This window comes from Rousettus aegyptiacus, unplaced genomic scaffold (genome assembly GCF_014176215.1).
Source record: "Rousettus aegyptiacus isolate mRouAeg1 unplaced genomic scaffold, mRouAeg1.p scaffold_m13_p_13, whole genome shotgun sequence".
Classification (NCBI taxonomy): domain Eukaryota; kingdom Metazoa; phylum Chordata; class Mammalia; order Chiroptera; family Pteropodidae; genus Rousettus; species Rousettus aegyptiacus.
The window spans coordinates 58729992-58753749 of record NW_023416288.1 but is presented as its reverse complement, the minus strand read 5'-3'; the positions used below and the strand labels follow the sequence as shown (position 1 = coordinate 58753749).

The 23758-nt window shown below is 38.0% G+C and overlaps 1 long non-coding RNA gene across 6 annotated transcripts in view; it reads right to left on the bottom strand.

Annotated features, from left to right (window-relative positions):
* LOC107510501 overlaps positions 1-23577 on the bottom strand; it is a 33565-nt gene extending 9988 nt beyond the window's left edge. For all 6 annotated transcript variants that reach the window (XR_004954041.1, XR_004954040.1, XR_004954044.1 and 3 more), the window contains exons 1-3: positions 23385-23577; positions 20557-20691; positions 7876-8006 (exon numbers count right to left, since the gene is read on the bottom strand). This is a non-coding gene — a long non-coding RNA (uncharacterized LOC107510501). The remainder of the gene's footprint in view (positions 1-7875; positions 8007-20556; positions 20692-23384) is intronic.
* Positions 23578-23758: the final 181 nt, after the last annotated feature.

The following is a 23758-nucleotide window of genomic DNA, read 5'->3' as shown; positions in this document are numbered from 1 at the left end:
GGATGCCAGGGAGCAGGATTTATATTTCATGTGGAGGCAATGAGTGGTTGACTAAAATTCGAATACTCTCCTTAGTATTTTTTCAAGTAATTTCTTGAATATCATCTTCAAGTTCTTGTTTAGAAACTAAACCTTAAAATAGAGTGGGTGGGAGTCAGTCTCTTCTAAGGAACCAGCGGGCAGGGACTTGCTGAAGCAGGGAAGCAACTAGAAGTAGCGACGACGCTACTGGAATGGGAGTGACGTGGCGACAAGGAGGGTTCCAAAGCTCTCAGGCTGCCAGCCAGCAACAGCTGAGCAAGGAGGAGGCAGGAGACTGTTAATCAGACACCACTCTTGGATTTGGCATTGTCTTCGGAGTTCACTCACTGCCCTGCCCCGGTCTGATCCTGGTCTGAGTACAGGGTCCACCACCGTGTGGGATCCTGGGAGCAAAGGAGCCTTGCCTGTGAAGTTGATCATTAACCTCCAAGTTGAATACTGGAATTTACAGTTAATATCAGACACTGTGTTTACATTAACAAGTGTATGCTTTTCCCTCATTTGATCTTCAAAAAGAAGAAAGTTATTAGAATATTGCTAAGTTATTAGAAACACATCAATAACTGTCTCAGAGTTGGTGCAGGGATGTAATATAACAACACATTTAAAGTGGTTATTACTTCCTGGCACAAGGTAGACACTCAATATTAAGTTCCCTTTCTGCCGTTTTTCTATAGAAGGGAGTGGTACAGAGTAAGTAATTTATCTCTTACAAACTCTCTCTTTGAACACCGCCTCCACCCCAGCATGCCCAGATAATTGAAGACATTAAGTCCCTGACATTAAGTTCCTGCAGACATTGAGCATGAAATGGTTTCGGCCTTGTACCTTCCCATCCCATCCTTCTGGACCCCTATGGTGTGATGCTGTCCCTCTATGATGCAATACCTGGACCAGTACTCAGCTCACCAGATACGGGCTGAGTAGTGAAGGAGAAGCAAAAGTGTTCCTTCACCTTGGCTTAGCTACTACAACTCTGTTTTTCCGGGCTAAGGTTTCTTTAGAGTTTTGTTTTGCTAAGCAGCCGCAACTTGCTGTTGACACTTCCAGCCAACGGAAACCTCTGAGTCTTTTTTTGTCTACGTGATGTTGGTTAGCCTTCTCTTCCCCACCCAGATTCTGGAAAGGTTTTTTGTTTTTTGCTTTTCCAGACCCGAGTAAAGGACTTCTCATGTCTGTAAAATTCCATCTTGTTAGATTAATTTTCTCCATTCTAGCCTTTAGCACGTTAACTAGCCTGTCCCATCTCCATCCTATAAAAACCAGTTACATATCTTTATCAAATGGGATTAATTTTCTAATGACGTCTTTTATCGAAAACATCGCTAAAAAGTTTAAATAGGACGGGAGGCAGTACGAAGCCCTATGACCTGCCTCAAAAGGCCTCCTAACAGGTGGAAAGGAAATTCAGTAAGTACAATTCTTTGGGTATGGTCATTCAACTGGATATGAATTCACCTAATTGATCTAGAAACCAGTTCATATTATTACACATTTTCTAAAATAAATCATAAGGGATCTTGCCAAATCCCTTGTCCACATGCACAATTTATATTGAATTCATTCCCTTTTCAAGTCTAGAAACTCTGTCTAAAATGAAAATAATTCCACTGCAGAATGGCTATGTGTGAATACTGTATTTATCACTATCTGGGGTGCATTTCCCCTCTCCATCCCTCTTCCTTACAAAAATGTTTCTAAAATGTACCCCCCTTTTTTTTTTCATAGAGGCAGCACAGTACTGTGATTAAGAGTATGAATAGTATCGACCCTGGGCTTGAGTCCTGGCTCCCCCAATTATTGGCTGTGTGAACTCAGGCCATTTGTCTCACCAAACTGTGCCTCAAGTTTTCTATCAGTAAAATGGGGATAATAATAGAATCCACATCAGAGAGTTGGTATGAAAATTGAATAACTTAATAAAGCATTTAGAACCATTTCTGGCAAATTAGTAAACAGTATAAAAATTCTTGTTAAATAAATAAGTGAAAAAAGAAAATCTGGTGCATTAGTATACATGTTAGACCAAAGCCCAAAATATCAAATCACAGATACCCCTCGGCAGCAGAATATAGCAACACAAAACATCACAGCAAACATATAACCTGCAGTTTCTTTATTTTTATTTTTATTTTTTAACAAAAACAACCTGTGAGCTATGTAACTGATGAGAGGTAGAGTCTCTGTTAACTTTCCAAAATTTTAGACTCAAATGTTTTTTCAGGAGAATATACTGCATTTCCAGAACTTATGATTTATTATAGTCCAGTATCTATATATGTATTTTTACATTAATGAACATATGGTCCCCTCTTCTAAATTGTTTTACTTTAATTAGTACCAATAATTAAATAAATAATTTAATACTTTTTATTACTTTTCCTTTTATCAGAAAAATCTATATAAAGTTGAGATACCTCTTAAGTTTTTTTTTACTATATTTTATACTCTGTGCATTTTATACTCTATTTTTTTAGATTGAGGTGAAATTTGTAGAACATAAAATTGACCATTTCAAAGTGAACAATTCAATGGCAATTAGTATACTCACAATGTTATACAAACATCATCTCCATCTTCCACAACATTTTGGTTATCTTAGAAGAAAATCCCATTCCCATCTTTCCCCCATCTTTCAGCTCCTGGCAACCACCAATCTAATTTCTGACTCTATGGATTTACCTATTTTGGATATTTCACATAAATGAAATCATATAATATGTGATCTTTTGTGTCTAGCTTTTTTCAGCAAAATGTTTTTGAGGTACATTTACGTTATATCATGTGTCAGCACTTCATTCTTTTTTATGACTGAATAATATTCCATTATATGGATATACCGCAATTTGTTTAACTGGTCATATGCCGATGGACAGTTGGATTGTTTTTGCCTTTCTACTATTGTAAACAGTGCTACCATGAACATATATGCACAGGTATGTTCTTGAGCCTCTGTTTTCAGTTCTTTGGGGTCTATAGCCTATGACTGGAATTGCTGGTTCATATGGTAATTCTATGTTTCATTTTTGAGGAACCACCAAACTGTTTTCCACAGTGGCTGTACCATTTGACATTCCCACAAGTATCGTAAGAGCATTCCATTTCCTCACATCGTCACAAACACTTACTATTTTACATTTTTAAATTATAGCCATCCTAGTAGGGGTGAAGTGGTATTTTGTTGTGGTTTTGACTTGCATTTCCTGACTAATGATGTGAACATCTTCTCATGTGCTGGTCATCTTCTTTTTGTATATCTTCCTTGGAGAAATGTCTATTTAAGTCCTTTGCCTATTTTTAAATTGGGCAGTCTTTTGTTGTTGAGTTATAAAAGTTCTTTATATATTCTGCATACTAGAGCCTTATTATTTGTGTGATTTGCAAATAACTTCTTCCATTCTGTGGGTTGTCTTGTCATTTTCTTGATAATGTCCTTTGATACACAAAAGTTTTAAATTTTGATAAAGTCCAATTTATCTATTTTTTCTTTTATTGCTTATGCTTTTGTTATCAAATCTGAAAATCCATAGCCAATATAAGGTCAAGAAGGCTTATGTTTTCTTCTCAAAATTTTATGAACTTAACTCTTATATTTAGGTTATTGATCCATTTTGAGTTCATTATTTTGTCTCCTCTCTTTTTTTATTGGTCAATATAGCTAAAGGTTTGTTCATCTTTCCAAAGAACCAACTTTTGGTTTCTTCGGCGCTCTCTACTGTTTTTATATTCTCTTTTATTTATTTTTGCTCTAATCTTTATTAGCTCCTTCCTTTTGCTAGCTTTGGATTTAGTTTACTCTTCTTTTTCTAATTCTAAGGTATGAAGTTAGGTTATTGATTTGAGGCCTTTCTTTTTTAATGTTTACTGCTATAAATTTCCCTCTGAACACAGCTCTCACTACATCCTATAGGTTTTGGTATGTTGTGTTTTAATTTTCATTCATCTTGAAGTATTTTCTAATTTCATTGCAATTTATTATTGGACTAATTGTTTAAGAGTGTGCTGCTTAACTTCCTAAAATTTGTGATTACACGCCACTTTAAAAACGTCCTTCAGAATCTTGCCCATAGTCAATGTAAAATTCAGAAGTCTATAACATGAGGAATCCATATGCTACCCTAATTCGAGATCTTACTTGAATCTGTACTAAACTTTAATTTTTTGTATTTGAGTTATCACATCATTTAGCAAAATTGTTTTTGGATTATGATTTTGTCATCTAATAACTTGGCCTATCTGATGTTCTTTATCATACGAATGATAAAAATATAAAACCTAGTTGGCTAAGGATACACCTGTCTTCATAATTAGGTTAAAGTAGCAGTTCACTGCATGAATTTTTCTACCTTATGAAAAAATAGTTAGAATTGAAGAGTCCAGCCTGCTTTCTTCGAATTATAAACCCAAAATATAATTTAATTTAATATACAATAATCTTGCTGTGATGGTTAATTTAATGTGTCAACTTGGCTGGGCCACGGTGCCAAGACATCTGGTCAAACATTATTCTATATGTGTCTATGAAAGTGATTTTTACATAAGATTAACATTTAAATTGGTGGACTCCGAGTTAAGCATATTACACTCTATAATGTGCATGGACCTCATCCAATAAGATAAAGGCCTTACAGGAAAAGACTGACCTCCCTCTAGCAAGAAGGAATTCTGACAGCAGACTGCTTTTGGACTCAAACTACAACTCTTCCCTGAGTCTCTACCTGCTGGCCCACTCCATCAGATTTAGGATTTGCCATGCCTCCATAATCATGTGAGCTCATTCCTTAAAATTAATCTCTTTATATACACATACATCCTGTTGTTTCTGTTTCTCTGGAGAAGTGACTAATGTACTTTCTATGTACATTTTATTTTCTGAAACCAAAATATTTCCGTTTAGCCCTGTGATTTGTACCTTGTTTGCAGAGTAAGCAAGATTTTACTATATATACAGAATTTATTTGCTATTATTGGGTTCCATCAATCACTCATTTATTCATTCACTTGAAAAACATTTATTGAACATCTACAGTGTACCAGGCAATTAGCACTGGCAATAAATAAGAAAATATATAGCATATCAAATGATGATATATAGGGTAGTATGTTAGGTACCTTCTGTTCCTCACCTTTATCTACCCTAGAAGGTTGACATACTTGGATCACACAACAGACTTTTCTCCCCTCTGGCTTCCAGTTGGGTTTGGCCAGTGCAACCATTGGTAAGAAATCACAGAGAAAGAGAAGAGTACGTTTTGGTTATTTATTACACTGGACCTTTCCCTTTTGGATTGCAAAAGTTTGGTTATGTCTTTCTACTGAAGATTTGGCTAGTTGGATGGCCATATCCCTATGTCTCTCTCTCTCTTAGGTTTCCAACAGCTGCCCTTGCCTAATGGTTTTCAGCCTTGGACTATTTTGCCCCAGAGTTCATGTGGTAACATGTAGAGATAATTTTTGTTTTATCACCTGGGGAGAATATTACTGACATCTAGTGGGTAAACAATAGGGATATTGCTAAATATCCTAAAATGTTCAGGACAGTGCCTCCTCCCCACCCCCCGCCCAAAGAATTATCTGACCCAAATATCAATAGTGCAGAGATTGAGAAGCCCTGCCTTATACCCTCTAGCCTGAGGGTTGATAAGTGATGGCTCCCAACTGTTATTGGCCCAGAGTTACTATTGCACTATCATCCCTTGTTGCTTTCCCCAAACAAAACCAACATCTATGTACACAGTCCTTTATCAGACTCTCTTCAAACTACAAACTACAATTTCCTTCTGATACAAGTTGTCAGTTAGGATCCAGTAAATAAAACAGAACTAGGTCTCGGTATTTAAAAGAGAGAAATTTAATGGAAAGAATTGGTTAAGATGGGAAATGTTGCAATATGTTTGTATGTTGATGGGACTGACTCAGTCAAGAGGGAAAAACTGATGATACAGATAAAAGAAGGACAATTACAGAAGTGATATCCTTAGTAAATGATTGGGTATGGGATCTTGTGCACAACTGGAAGGGGCTCCCTTAGGGCGCAGACATTCACTGACAGCAACAGAGAGAAGGCAAAGAGGGTATATGGCCACGGATGTAGATAGGTAGTGGGCTGTGTGGGAATTCTTTTCTAAATTGCACTATTTTTTGCAGAAGCAAGAAATTCAGCTGATATTTGAGGACCGGGAAGGAGGAGCTATTGGAAGATTGAAGACAGAGAAGAAGGTGTGAAATAATCACTCAGGATTGGGACTAGATGAGAGAAGTGGGAAAGGATAGTCAAGTAGCACCAAGGGTCCACTTCAGCTTAGAGATCAGAAATTTAAAGCGTGAGCAGTCAGCATGGTTGAGTCCTTCTCCAGCCATGTGCAGCTGCTCAAGAACAGGCCTGGAGTAGGGGAGAGTAGATTTAACTAAGGTTGGGTATATTTTATTTATAGTCCCCAACATGTAATTTTGCTTCAGGAATACTTTATATAGTAATTAAATAGGAAATAAAAATTTCTTGTGAAAGGCACCCTGAATTCCAAGAGTCCTGAGAATATGTTATAAACAAAAGAGATAAAAGGAAAGCAGAAGTTGCTTTACTCAATCCATTTTGAAAGTATTGCTCTGCGAAAACTTACTTGGGAGTCAGCAGGAATCAATAGGATAACCCCTTTACCCACAATAAATGTTGTGAACTGGTTTTCCTCTCGGAGCTTCTTGACGCTGGTGGACCCCGCAGCCACTGATTAGCTAAGGAATCTGAACCCAATGTGCCATTTAACCGTTAGGATTATAAATGACCTGTTCTAGTTGACTAGAGGCTGAGTCCATTCCAACCACAGGGACTGTAAAAAGCAAAAAAGGTGTGTTTGAAGTTGCCCCATCTTTCTCTAGTAAAAATGTCTTACACTAGACATTTTGCAGGTAGAGCTCACATCCTTTGATGAGCCTCTGGTCAAGGAGTCTCGTAACAAAACTCTTGGAGATCTGAAGGTGGATATTTTGGACCTTTATTTTACTCTTGGTCAATAGGAGTTAAGATACTGTGTCTTTCTGACCCAGTACCCAGTTTCTGGACAAGGCCAAACAGCCCATTTACAAGTGCTCAGAAGACACCCACAGCACTAAGCAATCAGATGTGGGCAATGAAAGGAGAGGGTGAATACGTTCCCCAAAATGATATGTCTAAGTTCTAACTCCCGGAATCCGTGAATGTGACATTATTTGAAAACAGGATCTTTGAAGATGTAATTAAGGTAAGGATCTTCTGGGATGAGATTATTTTGGGTTTAGGGTGGACCCCCAATCTAATGACTGGTATCCTTAAGAAAGAGGGGACGGGGAGATTTGAAACACATCGGACACAGAGAAGAAAGCATGTGAGGCAGATATTGGAGTCAACGATCACTGGCAACCACCGACAGCTGGAAGAGAGGCAGGGGACAGATTCTCAGAGTCTCCAGAAGGAATCAATCCTGCCCACACCTCGATTTCAGACTTCTGGCCTACTGAACTGTGAGAGAATAACTTTTTGTTTGAAGCCACCTAATTTGTGCTAATTTGTTAACAGCCCTAGGAAACTGATGCCGGGAATGAATTCATATTTTAGGACAGTGAAAAGTGCATGGTCAGGCAAACAACGTGAAGCATTCTTGGGACAAGGGAAGGAGGCTGGGACCACTGGTAGCTCCTGCAACCTCGGGCATTTCCCTTAAGCTCCCTTTAGGAGAATATGGGTCCTCACCCAGAAACCATGTTTCCTGATAGTCTGGAAAACCTGCAGTTATTTTGAGTCCATTGTCCCATTTCTATGGAAATTTGCAAACATTCTGCTCACCAAGAAGTCCTAACCTTATGATTTAACCAGCTTGGTTTTGCAATCCTGAAATTTCTGCTTGCAGCAGGTCTGAGCTGAGAAGTCAGTACTCAAGGAGGTCAGCCTTCCAGACATCTATCTCTCCCTGGATTCCTGATTGTCTCACCTGGAATGAAAAGAAATAACAGCCAGCACTGCACTTTGATGTTTCGGTGCATTAATTCATTCTGTTCTCTGCCTTAAGTGCTTCACTCCACCGAGGGAGCCCTGCTTGTTCTTCGAGATTTGCCCAAATACCTTCTGCTCTGTGGAAGCCTCCCGGAAACCACAGAATCAATGAGGTTTTCATCTACATTCCCAAAGAGCTTGTGCACCTCTGTTAAACGACTTATAACATTTTATTATAGCTTATTTTTACTGTATCTATGTTACCCAAAACACTCCAGAGGAAGTGTTGTTCATGTCTGAATCACCAGCACTTAGTCTAGAAGCTAACTCAATACATGCTTTTTATATAAATTAAGGAAAGCGCTATCTTAGAAAATCTACTGTAACCAAAGTTTCTCGAAAACATGCAACTGCTATTATTTAACTTCATCTAATTTGGATTTCAAGCCATTAAAATTTGGCAAAGAAACAAAGTAACATAAAATTAGTATATCCTGTGTGAGTAGAGTTCAGTGCAAAATTACGATGTTAGATAAGTGTTTGCTGCTTTGCATTAGGATCAGAAAACTGCTTTCCTGGAGATGAAAAGGGCAATGTCACCCTCAGGACTGCAAGGTTCTTCAACATATGGGAAGTAGGTTCCTCCTATTTTGATTAGAGCTGAGAAAAGGTTTCCCAGAATTAATCACTGAAGAAGCACACTGAGCCATATTTCCCCCATCTGGTGGTCACTGCAGAAAGCTGAAGTGTTTACAGCAGATGCTATTCAATGTGATGTGATTATTCCATGGTCTATCCAAATGCCTCCTTTTATCATGTTTTGTTTGGAGTTATACCTAGAGTTTTATGTATCTGAAAAAATTCAGAATGAATTCTCAATTGTAGAAGAAAAAAAGACTTGATAGAAAAGATGAAAATGTCCAAGTGAACACAAGCTAAGGGCAAACATAAGAGGAGAGTTTGGGTAGGTACATATGTTTCCATGGGAACATAGAGCTGCTGCCAACAAAAACCATGGGAAAAGCTACAGATTCTTTCTATGATTCAGGCTAAAATTGAATTTGTAAAGGAGTCAAAATACACATGAATCATCTTCTCTTTCATCCGTCACGATTATTATTATTTCCAAGTCAAAAGCTGGCCAAGAGTCACAACGAAAATGAGCCTGTTGTGACAACTGAAGATGTTCGCCCTAAATAATCTCCCCACCAAGAAATCCTAACAGCTTCTAACATCCACCACAGAGCATCCGACTTCCTTTCCCTATTAAGACTCTCATAATCTAGCACAACAATCTCTATTCCACCTACCCTGTGACCACGTCCTCATTTTGGTCAAGGCGGTCTTCTCACTACCTCCTACCTATTCATGTTCTTCGTAATTCCAAAACTTTCCTCACACTCTTTGTCTGTCCTCTGGTGCATTTTCTTTCTTCACTATCCATTTAAACCAATTTATTCTTAAAATCCAGTCCCAGAACCCTATTACTAGAGCCCGGTTGAGGGCTAGTCAAGAGGGACTGACCAACGATAGCTGTAGTGTTGCTGATAAGGCCATTGACAGAATCGCAGCGGATACAGAGTGAGTGGGAGGGGATAAATACCGCCACGTCTCTCTCCTCCTATGTTCTGATCTCCTGCTAGTACCTCACACTGGCCAGACGGTGACATAGTCCATAGGTGTCAGCCTCCCAGAACAGAGAACATAGCAGAGAAGAGTGAACGTATCTGGGGAGAATCAATGAATAACCGGAGTAGATGTTTATTAACATTTGCCCCTGTTTCCTCAGGAAAGAAAACACGGGAGGGGGGAGATGCCATGTTTACAAGGATATTGGTTACAGAAAGTATACAAGGTCTTTCATTTTTAATTAACAAAAAGATGTAAAATTAGAGAATCTGTGACTTGGACCAGTAGATATTTTTGCATTGCAGAATGCTGACCTCAAAGGATTTTTCTAAAAGCATCATGAGAAAAACCTGTAGAACTAGAAGGTTTGTTTATCATATAAATCACAGAATATACTGAATTCAAATTGAACATAAAACTATAATAATGTTCCATCCTTATCAAGTAATAATTACATTGTTTTATTTTTTTATTTTTAAAAAAGTGAAATTAACATTAAATTATCTGGAAGATAATATTTAGAGGAAGGTTATGGAACTAAGTCTAGGGTTTAAGAAGAAAAATTTTACTGGACAGAGGAAAATATATCTTGGTTCCAGAAGATTTCTAGCAACTTGAAATACAGAACCCTGACATTGTTTCAATTTTGTAATACTCCTTTGGTTCTTGATCTAGGAAAATATTATGTGGCGCTATTTACCAAGCTCATCAACCTATGATATTCCTATAAACCCAAATTACCAGAATATCTTCATTGCTCTTGTGTTAATGTTTTTAGAAGAGTGCATGCAGGACAAAGAATGCTGGACGCCTATGTCCACACATGCAAACGTGCCTATACACACACCAGCATTAGCCATTTCTCTAACTTCAACAAAATTGCTTTTGCTTTCCACTTCTGTCTCCCACAATGCGCCAAGGTAAATGAGTAAAACCAAAACATCAATATGTTGAGGATATCTTTTATTATAACCACAGAATCTTAATATGTTGGGAAACAATATTATACATTATACCAATTTGCTTTGAAAAATCAAGTAGCTGACTAACCACTGTCTGAACTCAAATATGTGAGAAACACTTCCTTGGTTTGGAGATTACTCCTTCAACTGGATCTTCTGAGAAGAATCCTCTAACAATGTTTCAGTCATAATACCAGGTAAACTCAAAGGGAGCGAATTCTAGGTCTTTAGGAATGCTACATGTGAAGTGAAGCATTTAGAGTATCAGAAGATTTAGTAACAATATGTCCATCCTATTCTATTGGCAAGTTTGCTTGACCTTAAAATTAGCCTAGATTGGGTTCCTCCAGAACAGAGCCTGAGACTAGGATTGAAGCTAGGAATTTATTTGGAATGTGATATCAGGAAGTATTGCTAGGAGTTAGGGCAGTGGCCCAGCGAAGAGAAAGAAGCCAGCAGAGGATGCAGTCACGAGTATGCTATTGTTGGGGGGAACTGGGGCTCATGTCTACCATGCAACTCTGGGAGATGGTGCGAAGCATACCCAAGAGTTGTCCTGCCCAGAGGATGGGAAAGATGGAGAATTTAGTCACTAACTCCCATCTGTCATTAGTTTGAGGGCTATTCCTAGGGACGGTAACTCCCTGGCACTTCCAGCCCGCCTAGCACACAGCATCTCCTGTGGTGAGAGAAAGGCAGAAGGATGCAGGCATTGGCAATAGCTGTCCACATGTAGAGGAAAGCCAAGTGGCCAAGGGATGGGAGCAGTGCACCAAAAGCAAAGCATAACTGATTATAAACATACTACTAAAGCATCCTCTTAATGGGAGGAAACCGAAAGGCCAGCGACCGAGGGTGGCAAAATATGGAAAAACATAAGCTGTAATCCTTCTGGTAGCAGTCCTATTTCTTCCCACACAGGATGCTTGCACGCTTCTCAAACCCCAGTCACCGAAGGACAGGCTCAGGGAGGCCTGAGAAAAATTTCTCCTTATCTTTTCAGAAGACATTGGGATGGGTCAGGAGAGGAGTTTTACAAAGCACAGCCAGCAAGAGAATGCAATGTTTCTAATCAATGGGGACTCAGGGTCTATTTTCTGAGGAAATAATATTTCTGTTTCATGCTGTAAATGTTCATCGTTTTGTTTCTCTGCAGGCTTGAAAGCCACGGGGTCATCCCTTCAATGGGAAGTACTGAAGCCCCTCGAGGTGCTTACTGTGCTTGAATAAAACTTCCACATAGTACTTTCCCTTTAGATTTTATGGTATGGCCCTGTTTCCGCTTAAGTCCCAGCCTTACAAACTTTTTGTGCATCTTAACATCAAACTGGACGAGTAGCCAAGACCTGGGTTGTTTGTATTTCCTAAGTTGGAAAATGGAGGTGGGAAGGAAAGGAGAGTTTCTCATGCCCTGTGCTATGAAAAGATGATGGTTAATGTTGATGCTAGAAAACTGGTTCTCATGTAGCTTTTTGGCTGATTTCCTCATCCCCTAACTTTACCAAAGGAAGAATTCCTTTCAATAAAGAGAGGAGGACAAGATTAGAAGTAGTTAACTAGGTGAGGGTGGTAGCAAGTGTTCCAGGCAAGGGAACCTCATTCGAAAAAGACATTAGGCCAAAGAAGTAAGTTCAGGAAAACATGCTCAACATTATTAGTCATTAGGGAGATGCAAATTAATACTAAATTAAGATACTGCTTCACACCCCAAAATTTAAGACTGACAGTACCAAGTATTGATGAGAATGGAGAACAATTAGAACTCATACATAGTGCTGGTGGGAGAGGTAAATGATATAATCACTTTGGCAGAGCGTCGTAGTTTCTTATAAAGATAAGCATACACTTTCCTTATGATTCATCAGTTGCAATCCTGGGTTATTAGCCAAGATACAAGAAAATATATGTTCACAAAAGGTCTCGTATAAGAATGTTCATAGCAGCTTTATTTATAATAGCCTCAAACTGAAAAAGACCCAAATGTCCATCAACAAGAAGATGGGTAAACAAGTTTTGGTGTATTACCACTCAGCAATAAAAAGGATGAATTCATGTACTGACACATGCAACAACATGACTGAATGTCACAAACATAATGTTGGGAAAAGAAGTGGACATAAAAGGGTATATAAAAATCAAATATTTCCACTTATATGAAGTTCTAGAATAGGCAAAACTAATCTTAAGTGAAAAAAATCAGTGGTTGCTTTTGGGGGTTTGAGGAGTCACCTGGGAAAAGAAGAGAATCCCTTCTCATGAGATGGAAATCTGGTGAGGTGTATCTAGTTATCAAAATTGTTTAATTATGAGTTGTACATTTCAATGTATTTCAATTTTACCTTAAAAACTGTAAAAATAACGATATTCAAATGGAGGGGCTGGGAAGTGGATGGTATAGTTGAAACAAGAGTTGTAGGATATTAATAGCTGAAGTTGAGTGAAAATTGGGCTTCATTATACTATTGTTTATGTTTGAAATTTTTCACACACACATACACAAAGGTTTTAAAAAACACAATAAGAAAACATCTTTAAAAGGCTTTCATGGAACTAAAAAAAGTTCAGTATGGCTGAGTGGAGAGTGTCTTTTCTACTCCTTCATTTCATAGGAATCTTCCCAGACAGGGGTGGACTGAAGATACCGAATCTCTTAGTCACACTCTAGAGCATGGTTACAATGACTAGCTAACATAAGTGAGTAATTGCGGTGGGAAAACAGATGTGTATATCTCATGTGTAAACATAACTTCCAAATATTGGTCCTTGAGGAACCTAGCAGCAACTGAAACAGAGATTTAAACATGAGCCATTTCGCTACCACGGAATATGGACGAGTTTACTGGTACAGGCTCAGACCAGTATAATCCCCTTTCTTAACCTGGTAAAGTTCCTGAGGTTTCAGGAATTAAACTACATCACACTCAGTAAACAACTAAAAAAAAAAAAAAAAAACCCTATGTCTTATAAATTAAGAATTATATGTCTGAAAATACAGAAGAAATATGCTCAATAAATCACCTCTATTTTGAAACAGATTAATGCCGATGCTGTGGGTTTCACAGGAGTCCACATTACATTTCCTACCTCTTAACACAATGCCATGTGTATGTGTGTAAAATTAGGGATCTTTGTTGTAGACTTGTTAGAATGAATTGCGGATTTCTTTTTTAGGAAAATGTAAAGGAAATGAAACCAGAAGCAATGAAGTCGTTTGTCCAAAGAAAAAAGGGATAAGACCAACACTCATGTCTTCTGATTTCTTCAAATTGGAATAGACTATTCTGCAATGTGCATGGCTATAAAATACTTTCCACTAGCTGTATCCACTTTGAATAACTCAAGAGAACTTTACCCTGGAAATTCACAGAACATCATACAAATACAGAGTTGTTCAAAAGGTTTCCAGTGTACTAGTAGAAATATTCTTTTGCCCCATGGAGATTACAATCCTGGAACACAGTGACATCTTCAAAAGTGTTTGGAAAATAGATATTACACACACTCACACACACACATCATATATGCTACTTGAGAATAGGACTAGATTTTTTCCATATGCCCAGGGTCCCAACATAGAATAAGTAAGCACTGATGTAGGGAAGACTCAGTGTGCTCTGACTTTGTCTACTTTTCTACCTCCCTTCATTTACTGCGACTCTGAGACCTAATAGTCTCATCTGTAAAATGGGTATAGTATGAAATCTCTCTGAGGACTGCAACAGGATTTAAATGAGTGAAAATGAAAAAGTTAGCACAGAGCCTGGCACCTTGTAAGGCTCAGCAAACCCTTATCTTATAATTACGGTTATATTTGCTGAAACTGAGGCCTGACTGCCAACCCTTCCACATGTGCTTTTTCCTCTGGCCACCAGAGAGCACCGCGACACTGCCCTTCCCAAGTGAGAAGCGCCCTGAGTCCCGCGGCCTGAGACCTCAGAAATGCTCTGGCTGAGCCGCTCTACTAAGAATTTCATCAGAAGAGCCAACCAACTTCTTGAAAAGCATAAGCAGAATATCTGCTTTCCTCCTTGCATGTTAGTTGAGCAAGAAGTGAGCAGGATATAAGTTAAATAGTCACTGAATGTGAAATTATACACAGATATAGAGATATTCAAGGTTTCTGCCATTAGGAAGCAAGGTAATTTGAGTATTAGCTTTCTTTTTCTTTTATATTTTAGAACACTTTATTACTCTTTTGAAATACTATTCTATAGGTATAAACATTTCATTTTATTGTCACAATAACACTGTGAAACTGAGATTCTGAGAAGTTTAGTGCCTTGTTCAAAGCCAAACAGATATTTGGTGTTAGAATCCAAACTACTACTCAGATCTTAAGACATATACTGGAATGCTCTTTTCTTTTCTCTTTTCTTTTTTTTTTTTTTCTGTTCCTTCTTTCCTTTCCTTCTTTCCTTTCCTTTCCTTCCTTCCTTCCTTCCTTCCTTCCTTCCTTCCTTCCTTCCTTCCTTCCTTCCTTCCTCCCTCCCTCACCTACTACAATGGCTACATAACTCCTCAGATAGAGGACAAGCTGTGGCTGAATCTCATAGATAAGGAGAAAGCCTCTAGAGAGAGGGAATATTGGAGAAGTGGAGGCTCCCAACATCTGAGGACTCTCCTTAAAGACTCCTGAACTAGATTCGGATGAACACACGCCAGTAGAGAACAAAGAAAACACTTCAGCTTCTACTTTCTAAGAGGAAAGAGGAAGAGAAAAAGGATTAAGGAGGAGTGGCAGCAGCAGTAGCCTAAATGTTCAAAAGAAAGGTCCAAGAAACAGAAGAAATTAACAAAAGAATACAAAAACGACAATGCCTCTTGATTTTGAAATAAATGTTAATGGTGGAGATGCAAAAGAAAGCCAAAGAAAAGGGAAAAAAAGGAAGAAATGTGAATTGAAGGAATAAAAGAAAAAAATCTAAGAAGAGCAGAAGAGACAGTGACTCAAGCTCTAAAGATTCCCCACAGGTCTCTGGAAGGGTCAATCAAAGCCTGAAAAACCCTCGGGTTTACCTTAGAACCATGGCCATGTTCTGTTACCTGGTCGAGGCGCAGCTGTGGCTAAATATATAAATACTGGGAAACTTATCCCAAGATATATAAAGAAAATTCATCATTTAAATGCTCAGGTTATACAATGAGTTCTGTGGCCCAATGGAGGCCATGTGGTTGTGAAAAGAGAACCAGATATACAGGGTTGAAGCAAAGAGAGCCCTGAATCCTTTAAACAAGAATATAGACTAATGAGAACGTACAACACTCCGACTAAAGACAAGGACGACAAGGATTTTCTTATTGTTCAGCAGATATTTTACTTTATTAACAACGACAACAAAAAACGGGACACACACACAATCCGAAAAAGCCTTACAGTGCTATTGTGACTTTAATTTTGTCAGTCTTTCCAAAAGAAGTTACTAATTAACATACTGTTAGCAGGTTCCTTGGGTCATTTTTAAATGGAATGACCATAATAACTTTCTGTTTCAAAACTGAAATCATGAATGAAAGCCTACTGTATTAGGGGATGTGATACGGAGAAAGTGTCAGTAAGATATGACAGCGCTCTTAGCTCTGTCCCCACTTCCACCAGCCAATGAACTTATGGAAAATTATCACTCCTTTATGGGAGGTGTTATGATTGGAAGTGAAAAAAAAAAACAACAACAACAACAACATACAGGAGATCGCTGTTAACAAAAATGAAAATTTTGCTTAACAAAGTAAATCTAGAATTTAAAAATTGATTGACTTATATAATCTAATACATAGATCACCCTAGAAATTAATGTATTTTGATTCTAGTCTCTACCCCACCTGCACAACTCATCTCGAAAAACAAGCAAAAAAGTAATCTAACCCAAAGACTTGTCTACAGGAAAAATTCTGAATATGGTAGAATGTTAAGATGTAATAAAGCTGAGTGGTAGATGCATATTGTTTATATATCATTCTCTATTCTTCTCTGTATGTTTGAAATAGGATATAATTTTAAAATCCTTTAAAAAATGAAAAAATGATTAAGTGAAAAAGGATAAGAAACACAATGTGGCAGAAAGAACAGTACGTGCAAAAGCACAGAGAAATATCACTGGAAAGGTAAGAGGAAGGTGCTTAGCAAGGAAGGGAAGAAGAGAAATGGGAGAGTAATCAGTCAAGTTCTAGTGAAAGAAAGTTAGAAGACGTAGGAAACAGAGGTGTCCAGTGGATAGCAGGAGCAATTAAACACTCATTAAACATCCTAGGAAAAGGGAGGAAATTATTACTTGCTGAACACGATAGTAGAGCAGGCATTTTACATACACTGCCTCATTTAATCCTCCCTTACAACCCTGAGCTATATATCATTATACCTGTTTTACATATGAGGACCCTGAAGGTCAGAGAGGTTAACTAACTTGACCAAGACAACACAACTAGTAAATTGCAGAGCCAGGAATCTGTCCATATATGTCTGTTTCTAAAGCCAGTGTTCTCTTTTTTAAAAAATCATTTTTTTAAGTATAATTTACATACCACAAATTTTACCCATTTTTAGCATACAATTTAATAGTGGTAGTGAGTTTCATACAATTGTTCAACTATCACCACGATCCAATTTTGGATTCTTATTGGAATTCAACTCATTTTTTTTTTTTTTACCATTGCTCGGACTTCACTTCTTCCATTATGTATCTAAACGCACATTCCTTCCCTTCCAACTTCTTCTCACCCCCAGGCCCTGCCCCAGACTCTTAAGCACCCCTCTTCCACCAAAACACCCTGTGAGTCCTCGATAATTTCACTTGCACTTATATTTGTTGAACTGTTATTAATAGTTCGCAAGTTGGTCTCTCTCCTACTGGGCCATGTTCCTTGAGGTGAAGGGCGATGTCATTTATCTATATCTCTTGCTCCTGCCACAGTTTATGGTAGTCACTAAAGTATTGTTAATTCACTTCCTAACACAAGTTCTTAAATATTAGGAGACGTTCAATGAATAATTGGTTGCGTTTTGGTTTGATTTGCTGGTTGAGATCAGAACCTGCACATTTCTGAAGGTTTTACTTGTTTTCTCATTTTTTCTTTTCCTTTTTTTGTTCTTCTTCTTTCCCCATTTTTTTTGAAAAGGTAGAGATGCAACAAAGCATAAGGAATATATGAGTCTCGACTCTCTCTCTCTCTTTCTCTCTCTCTCTCTCTCTATATATATATATATTATATATATAATTTGCTAAGTTTATCTTTTTGAGAGATAAATATAATATTTTCACAATATTTGTTAAAAGTTGGTCTGTTATTAACATTTTGCCTAATATAGTTAGGCTTGGAGCTGAGAAAACAGGTTCTTTCTTATTGGTCTTAAAAATAATTTTCAACAGAAGAGGAGTTTTGGCAAGATAAAGATGTCTGACCTTTTCGTACTTCCTTAAAGTTTCAAAGGTGAAGAAATGTAAGTCATTTGGCACTGCAGTTCTCTGCTTCAGCTGTCATGTGATCACGGATCACGGCAACCTGAGTTTCTCACCAAAAATCAACAAGCATCTGAGACTTTGCCATTACTCACCTTATAAACTGTACTGGTCTACAGACCACCGCATATGCAAGCAACCTTTCTTGCTAATTTTTACATCCTGTTGTCCCTATTTTTATCTGACACCCCCCAGAGAGATGATGTCAGAGACTAGTTAGGATACTCAACTGGCACAAAAAGACCAACATTCAGTTGCTGGTAGCAACTGACAGTTACAAGGCTGGTAACAAAGTACTTAATGTCATTCATTATTCTTTAATTGAAAACTCACTAATAAATGAAGCCAGTGTAGCTATTTTCTAAATTTATGTAATAATGATTCTGTGAGAATTCAAGAGGGAAACAAAGAGCTTTGTCTCGCTCATGTTGGAGTCACAAATCTATAGGTAAAACAGCATCTCTCTGGACCTAACATAGCACTTAGAAGTAGCTATAGAAACATCAGCTTTTAGAGTCACCGAAGAGCATTGTTAAAAAATTCTGAGATATCAGGCAGCCTAGAAAATACTTATAGCGCAAGGAAAAGATATTTTACATAACCGGGCTTAGTTTAGACACTTAAGATGATTTTATTTGTAAATAGATTGTCTTTTGTCTGCTGTTGTGATTTCTTTTATATACTACTTTAGATCTAAAATTTTTCCCCACTGTGTATTTTTTAAAGCCCTTAGGCTTCATGTTATCTCAGCTCGCTAGCATCTGTGGCCTGGCACTTGTTTTGACTAAGCAATCACATGTCTTTCCCTACACAGTATAGCCTCTGAAACCTTATCTGTTAGGACCAGACTTTCCCTGCTCTAGGAGGGCCTCCCAGTTGCTTGCTGTACCTGTTTTTCTCCAGAAAATCTATCGTTGAGACTTCATTATGTTAAAATTTGTTGAGGTCTTTCTATGTGTCAACTTATACAAATAATATAACTTTAGAAGGTATCATTACTATGTTCATTATACAATGAAGAAATGAGGCAAGGATGTTAGGCAAGTTGTCCAAGATCACATGGTTAGTAGAGAATAGAGCCAGATTTGAAACCCAGGCAGACTGGCTCCAAGGTTCACATTCTTGCCCATTACTGTATTTTTTTTTTTTTTTTAATTTTTGAACCTCTGAATCACATTTTCGCCCTGTTAGATAATTATTAGTCCACAGTAGTACACTTGCATAGAAATTTAGCCTGGGAGTTAGGAAACTTGGATTCTTGTTCTATGTTTTAACGTGGGAGGGAAAAGCATTCGAGGTAGGGAAAATGCATGTACAAACGCCTACTAGCCATAGAGAGGAAGAAGGAAGGTCAATGTTAGGAGCGATAAAAAACCAATGCAGTGTTTTAAGCTAGGTGGAAGGTGGGGGGTGGGAGTTGGGGTTAGCTGTGATAAAGTGCAAAAATATTCTACCAATATCACTCTGGTTACCCAAAAGAAAGCAAAAGTAGATTTAGAAAAATTTGTTAGGAATGTACTGAGAAAATCTAGGCAAGAGGTGACGATAGCTTGGGTAAAGGTGTGTGGGGTTGGGGTAGGGGGATGGAGAAAACATATTTTGAAACTTAAGTGAAATTGATTTTGATTATGTTGTGTCAAGAGATTTTAACAAAACATTCCAGAAATTACATTTCCAAATAAGCGTTACTGCCTTCAAAGTATCATATTGGGTGGTTATACACCATTTCAGTGATGTGTCACGGCTCTAAACAATTCCGAAAAGCTTTCTTTAGAACTTCCTTCAGAACCAGATGAGCCAACCTAGAAAAATAGGCCAATTACTACATATGTATATAGTCATACTTCATAAGTCCCCAAAACAAACTATGTGTAATGTTGTTAAATTGCTGCAGGGTTTATAAGAACTTCCTTTTATGACTTTGATCTTCCAATGTATACAGTCACTTTTGTAAGAAAATTAGCAAATATAATATGGGGGGAAAAGCCAAGTCACCTGATTCTTCGTCAGAAAATGAGGATATAGCCTTTTGGCCAATTCAGAAAACTCAAGGCAGAAGAAATTCTCGGATAGTCAGGAGATTTTTTTTTTTTTTTTAGAGAGCAGATAACAAATATATTTTAGAAGACTGACAAATTTCCCACAGGGGTGGGGGTGGGGGGGAGAAAGGAATGGCATTATATCTGTCAGTTTTAGGAACAGTGGGAAGCATAATGGGCAGAGTTCAAATTTCAGAGCCAAGACTTGCAGTCCAACTCTAGTTCTCTATCTGCGCAGGCTTGGACAAATTCTCTCTCTGGCCCCTACCTTCCTCATCTGTAAAAGGGAGCTACATATACCAGGAGTTTTGTTAGGTTTTATTAATGGAGCCCCAATTCCAACCCCTCCACTTATTTTCTCTCACCTAACCTTACCTTTTCTTCGGGTTAAAGAAAAGGAAACACTGAGGGAAGCAGGAGTTAAAAAAGGGCAACCTTCAGGCTTTCAGGGGCTTTAGACTTACCTGGCTTCACCTTGCTTAGTTCTGTAATACCAGGGCACAGAAAAAAGAATTCCTGGCTACTTTATCAGCCTCAGCAAAGAAGGGCTGGCCAGCCCACAGGCAGTACCTGGGTTCAACAGACATTCCCAGAGGACCCTGTCATTTAAAGAAAGAGACAGCCCATTTAAATACCTGAATCTTTCCAAGATAATGAAAAAAAACTCAACACACAAGAGTAGGAGATTGGTTGAATTGTGAGACATAATACCAGAATGCATGCTCACATGATAGAATTACGTATTGAAGACTATTAAATGACATAGGGAAATATTCATTATAAATTAAGTATATATTCCTGCAAAAGAGAATATATATACTGTGGATTTCAGTCTTTTTAAAATAATTGATTTAAAGGGAAAAATAGTAGGAAATAAAAATTGTTAGTAAATTTTGAGTGGCAGGATTATAGACATTTTAAATTTTGTCTTTTCTAAACCTTATACAATAAGTGCAATAGTTGTTAATCTCGTTATAATAACAAGATATAGCATCTGAAAAAAAAGACTCCACAGGGCAGAAATTCTGACTGCTTTGTTCACTTCCACAAAAAACAATAAACAAAAAACAAACATTTAAGGAAATGTGGTTTTTTTTTTTCCCTAAGCAGTAGGGTAAAGAATCTGTAAAATGGGAAAATACCTCTTGATTTTCTGCAAGTTTCTTCCTTTTTTAACCTGGTCCCACACTCCAAAGAGTTATTTTTTTCCCCCAGAATTAAGGGGGGGGGGGGCGGAGAAATCAACCTGGCTCTTTTCCTGTCCCAGGATGCTCAATGTTAAGACTCAGAGTAGGGAATTTCACATAATTCAGACTTCCTGATATCAGAGGCTCCTGCCCCTGCCACTGGGTCTGTACTCTCTCTGGCATTCACTTCCTGACAGTTGCCTCTCTGGGTAGCAGCAAAGTAACTGAGGAAATTCCTGTCCTATAACCTCTGTAGTCATTCAGGAAAGGAGAGGAAAGCACAAGGCCCAGACTTTCTTGAGTTCTTAAAGGAGTACTTAGAAGTAGTTAAAACATTCTACATTTATCGTTTCTATAACTGTTAAGAAAAACTACCATTTACTGAATGCTTTCCATGAGCTTATACATTATTTATTCATGGTTGATCCATAAGAGCATTTCCGATTTTTGGTTTCAATAAAGGGGCCCTGTCATTAGTAGGGCAACAGTGGAAGCCAAACATGGGCCTATTACACTAGATTATGAGTGGGAGATTTTAATCTGACCCCAAAGAAGGTAGGGTGTGGTGGGAGAATAGATACTAGCAGCAAACAACCAGAGTGTGATGTATGTTGACAAGAGGACCAACTAAGTTTGCTGGAGGGAGAGAGCCAATGCCCTGTGTAAATAACTATGAAATTATTTTGGTCAGGTATGTATGCTAGTATGAAATAGTATTTTATTCAGATCCTGAATAAGACAATCCTTGAAGTACCATATGTGTTAATATTGATTTTTCAATACATGCACATAAAAGAAAGACAAAGAGACAATGTGGCTATAAGAAATTACTGTGTTTCACTTTTTGTTTGGATGGAAACAGGATTACATCAAGAGTTGTTTGAAGTAAAATAGTGAACTGAGACACTGAGTTATTTTCATAGTATCTATACTGCTTGCTATATCAGAATCAAATCCTCACAACTGGTCTTAATGGAAGTTAAATTTAAACAGTAATCTTGACTTAAAAATTTTTTATTGTTTTTTTTGAGGAGTGGGGAAAAAGAAGCAAAATAAATAAGTAAGTAAGTAAGTAAAAGCATCTTCCTAGAATTATCACTTAGCATCCTTGGACCCTTGTCCCAGCTCTGCCCCCCAACCTGCTATATAATTTCGAATAAATCTCTTAAATTTCAGATTGCTCACCTGCACAATGAGATTCTCAAAGGCAGGTGATGTCTGATTAGTAATTGACAAGCAAGCGTTCCATGGTTATTCATAACAATAGTAAAACTACATCCAATGAGCAAGTGCCCTAAGTGCAGATTAAGTATCCAGAAAGGTCAAAATTCTCTAAGACTCTGACACTTGTGAATGCCTGTCCCTCTAAGAAGGATAAATGGGATAATGAACTAACTACAAACACTTAAATCTTAATGAATTCAATATACAGTGTCACAGGCTTAAACACGTGGAACAGCTATCTTTTCAAATTTACGTTTAACTATTCTGAGGCACTGCCCGGCAAGCACAAATCTACTGGACTAGCTATGGTGGATGAAATAGGAAATACTCCAAAGAAGATACTAAACTCTAGGTAAGACATGGTGGATGAAATAGGAAATACTCCAAAGAAGATACTAAACTCTAGGTAAGACAGCTTCTAGAAATCAAGAAGGGGAATTTCCATGTGGTCAGGCAAACATACCATTCCTTATCTTTCTCATCAACTCAAAAAAAAAAAAAAAGTTCTGACATTTATGCTTCAAAGCCTATGTGGTAGTTCAGGCCTGCTTAGAAGCTGATAGGGCCTTGTAGACTTCGGGTATTTTGCATAAGTTTCTCTTGTTCAGTAATTGTGACTTCCAAATTTGTATTTCTCTTTCTCATTCCACTCCATCCTCTTCCTTCATCTGTTCTATAAGCTTTTAGTGCATTCCATTAACCACTTTCCTCTCCTAACCAAAAAAGCGTCATGAAATTGTTTAAGGAGAATCCCTACAAAAGTACTAAGAGAACGCACGGATGAGTTGCTGAGCATAAATCGAGCACTTTAAGGTCTTTAATCACGATTTAAAACAAAACCATGAGGAAAGTAGAAACTTTATTCTGTGAGAATTGCCCACCTTCATCCCGGATTGAAGTTTTCCACGAGTGCAAGAAGGCATCAACTCATCACTTCCAAAATGTCGCCGACACTTCGTCTACATCGGCAGGTATCTGCCTCATAACGCGAAACACTTTCTAGCACCTCAGACGCTTAAGAGCTCCCCAAGTATGAGGTGTTTTAATTGTGAGGACTATGCTCGCGGCTTTATTTTCCGGCTAGGCCTAACCCCGCCCACAGGCGTCGAAGCCGGCTTCTTACTGGTCTGGATGTGTGCTCATCTTCAGAAAGAACCAATCATAGCCTCATTCTTTACCCCAGGGAGTTGGGAAACGGAAAAGACCTCGACCTGTTCCTGGGAGGAAGGCGGGGCTGTCAATGAGTGACAGATCG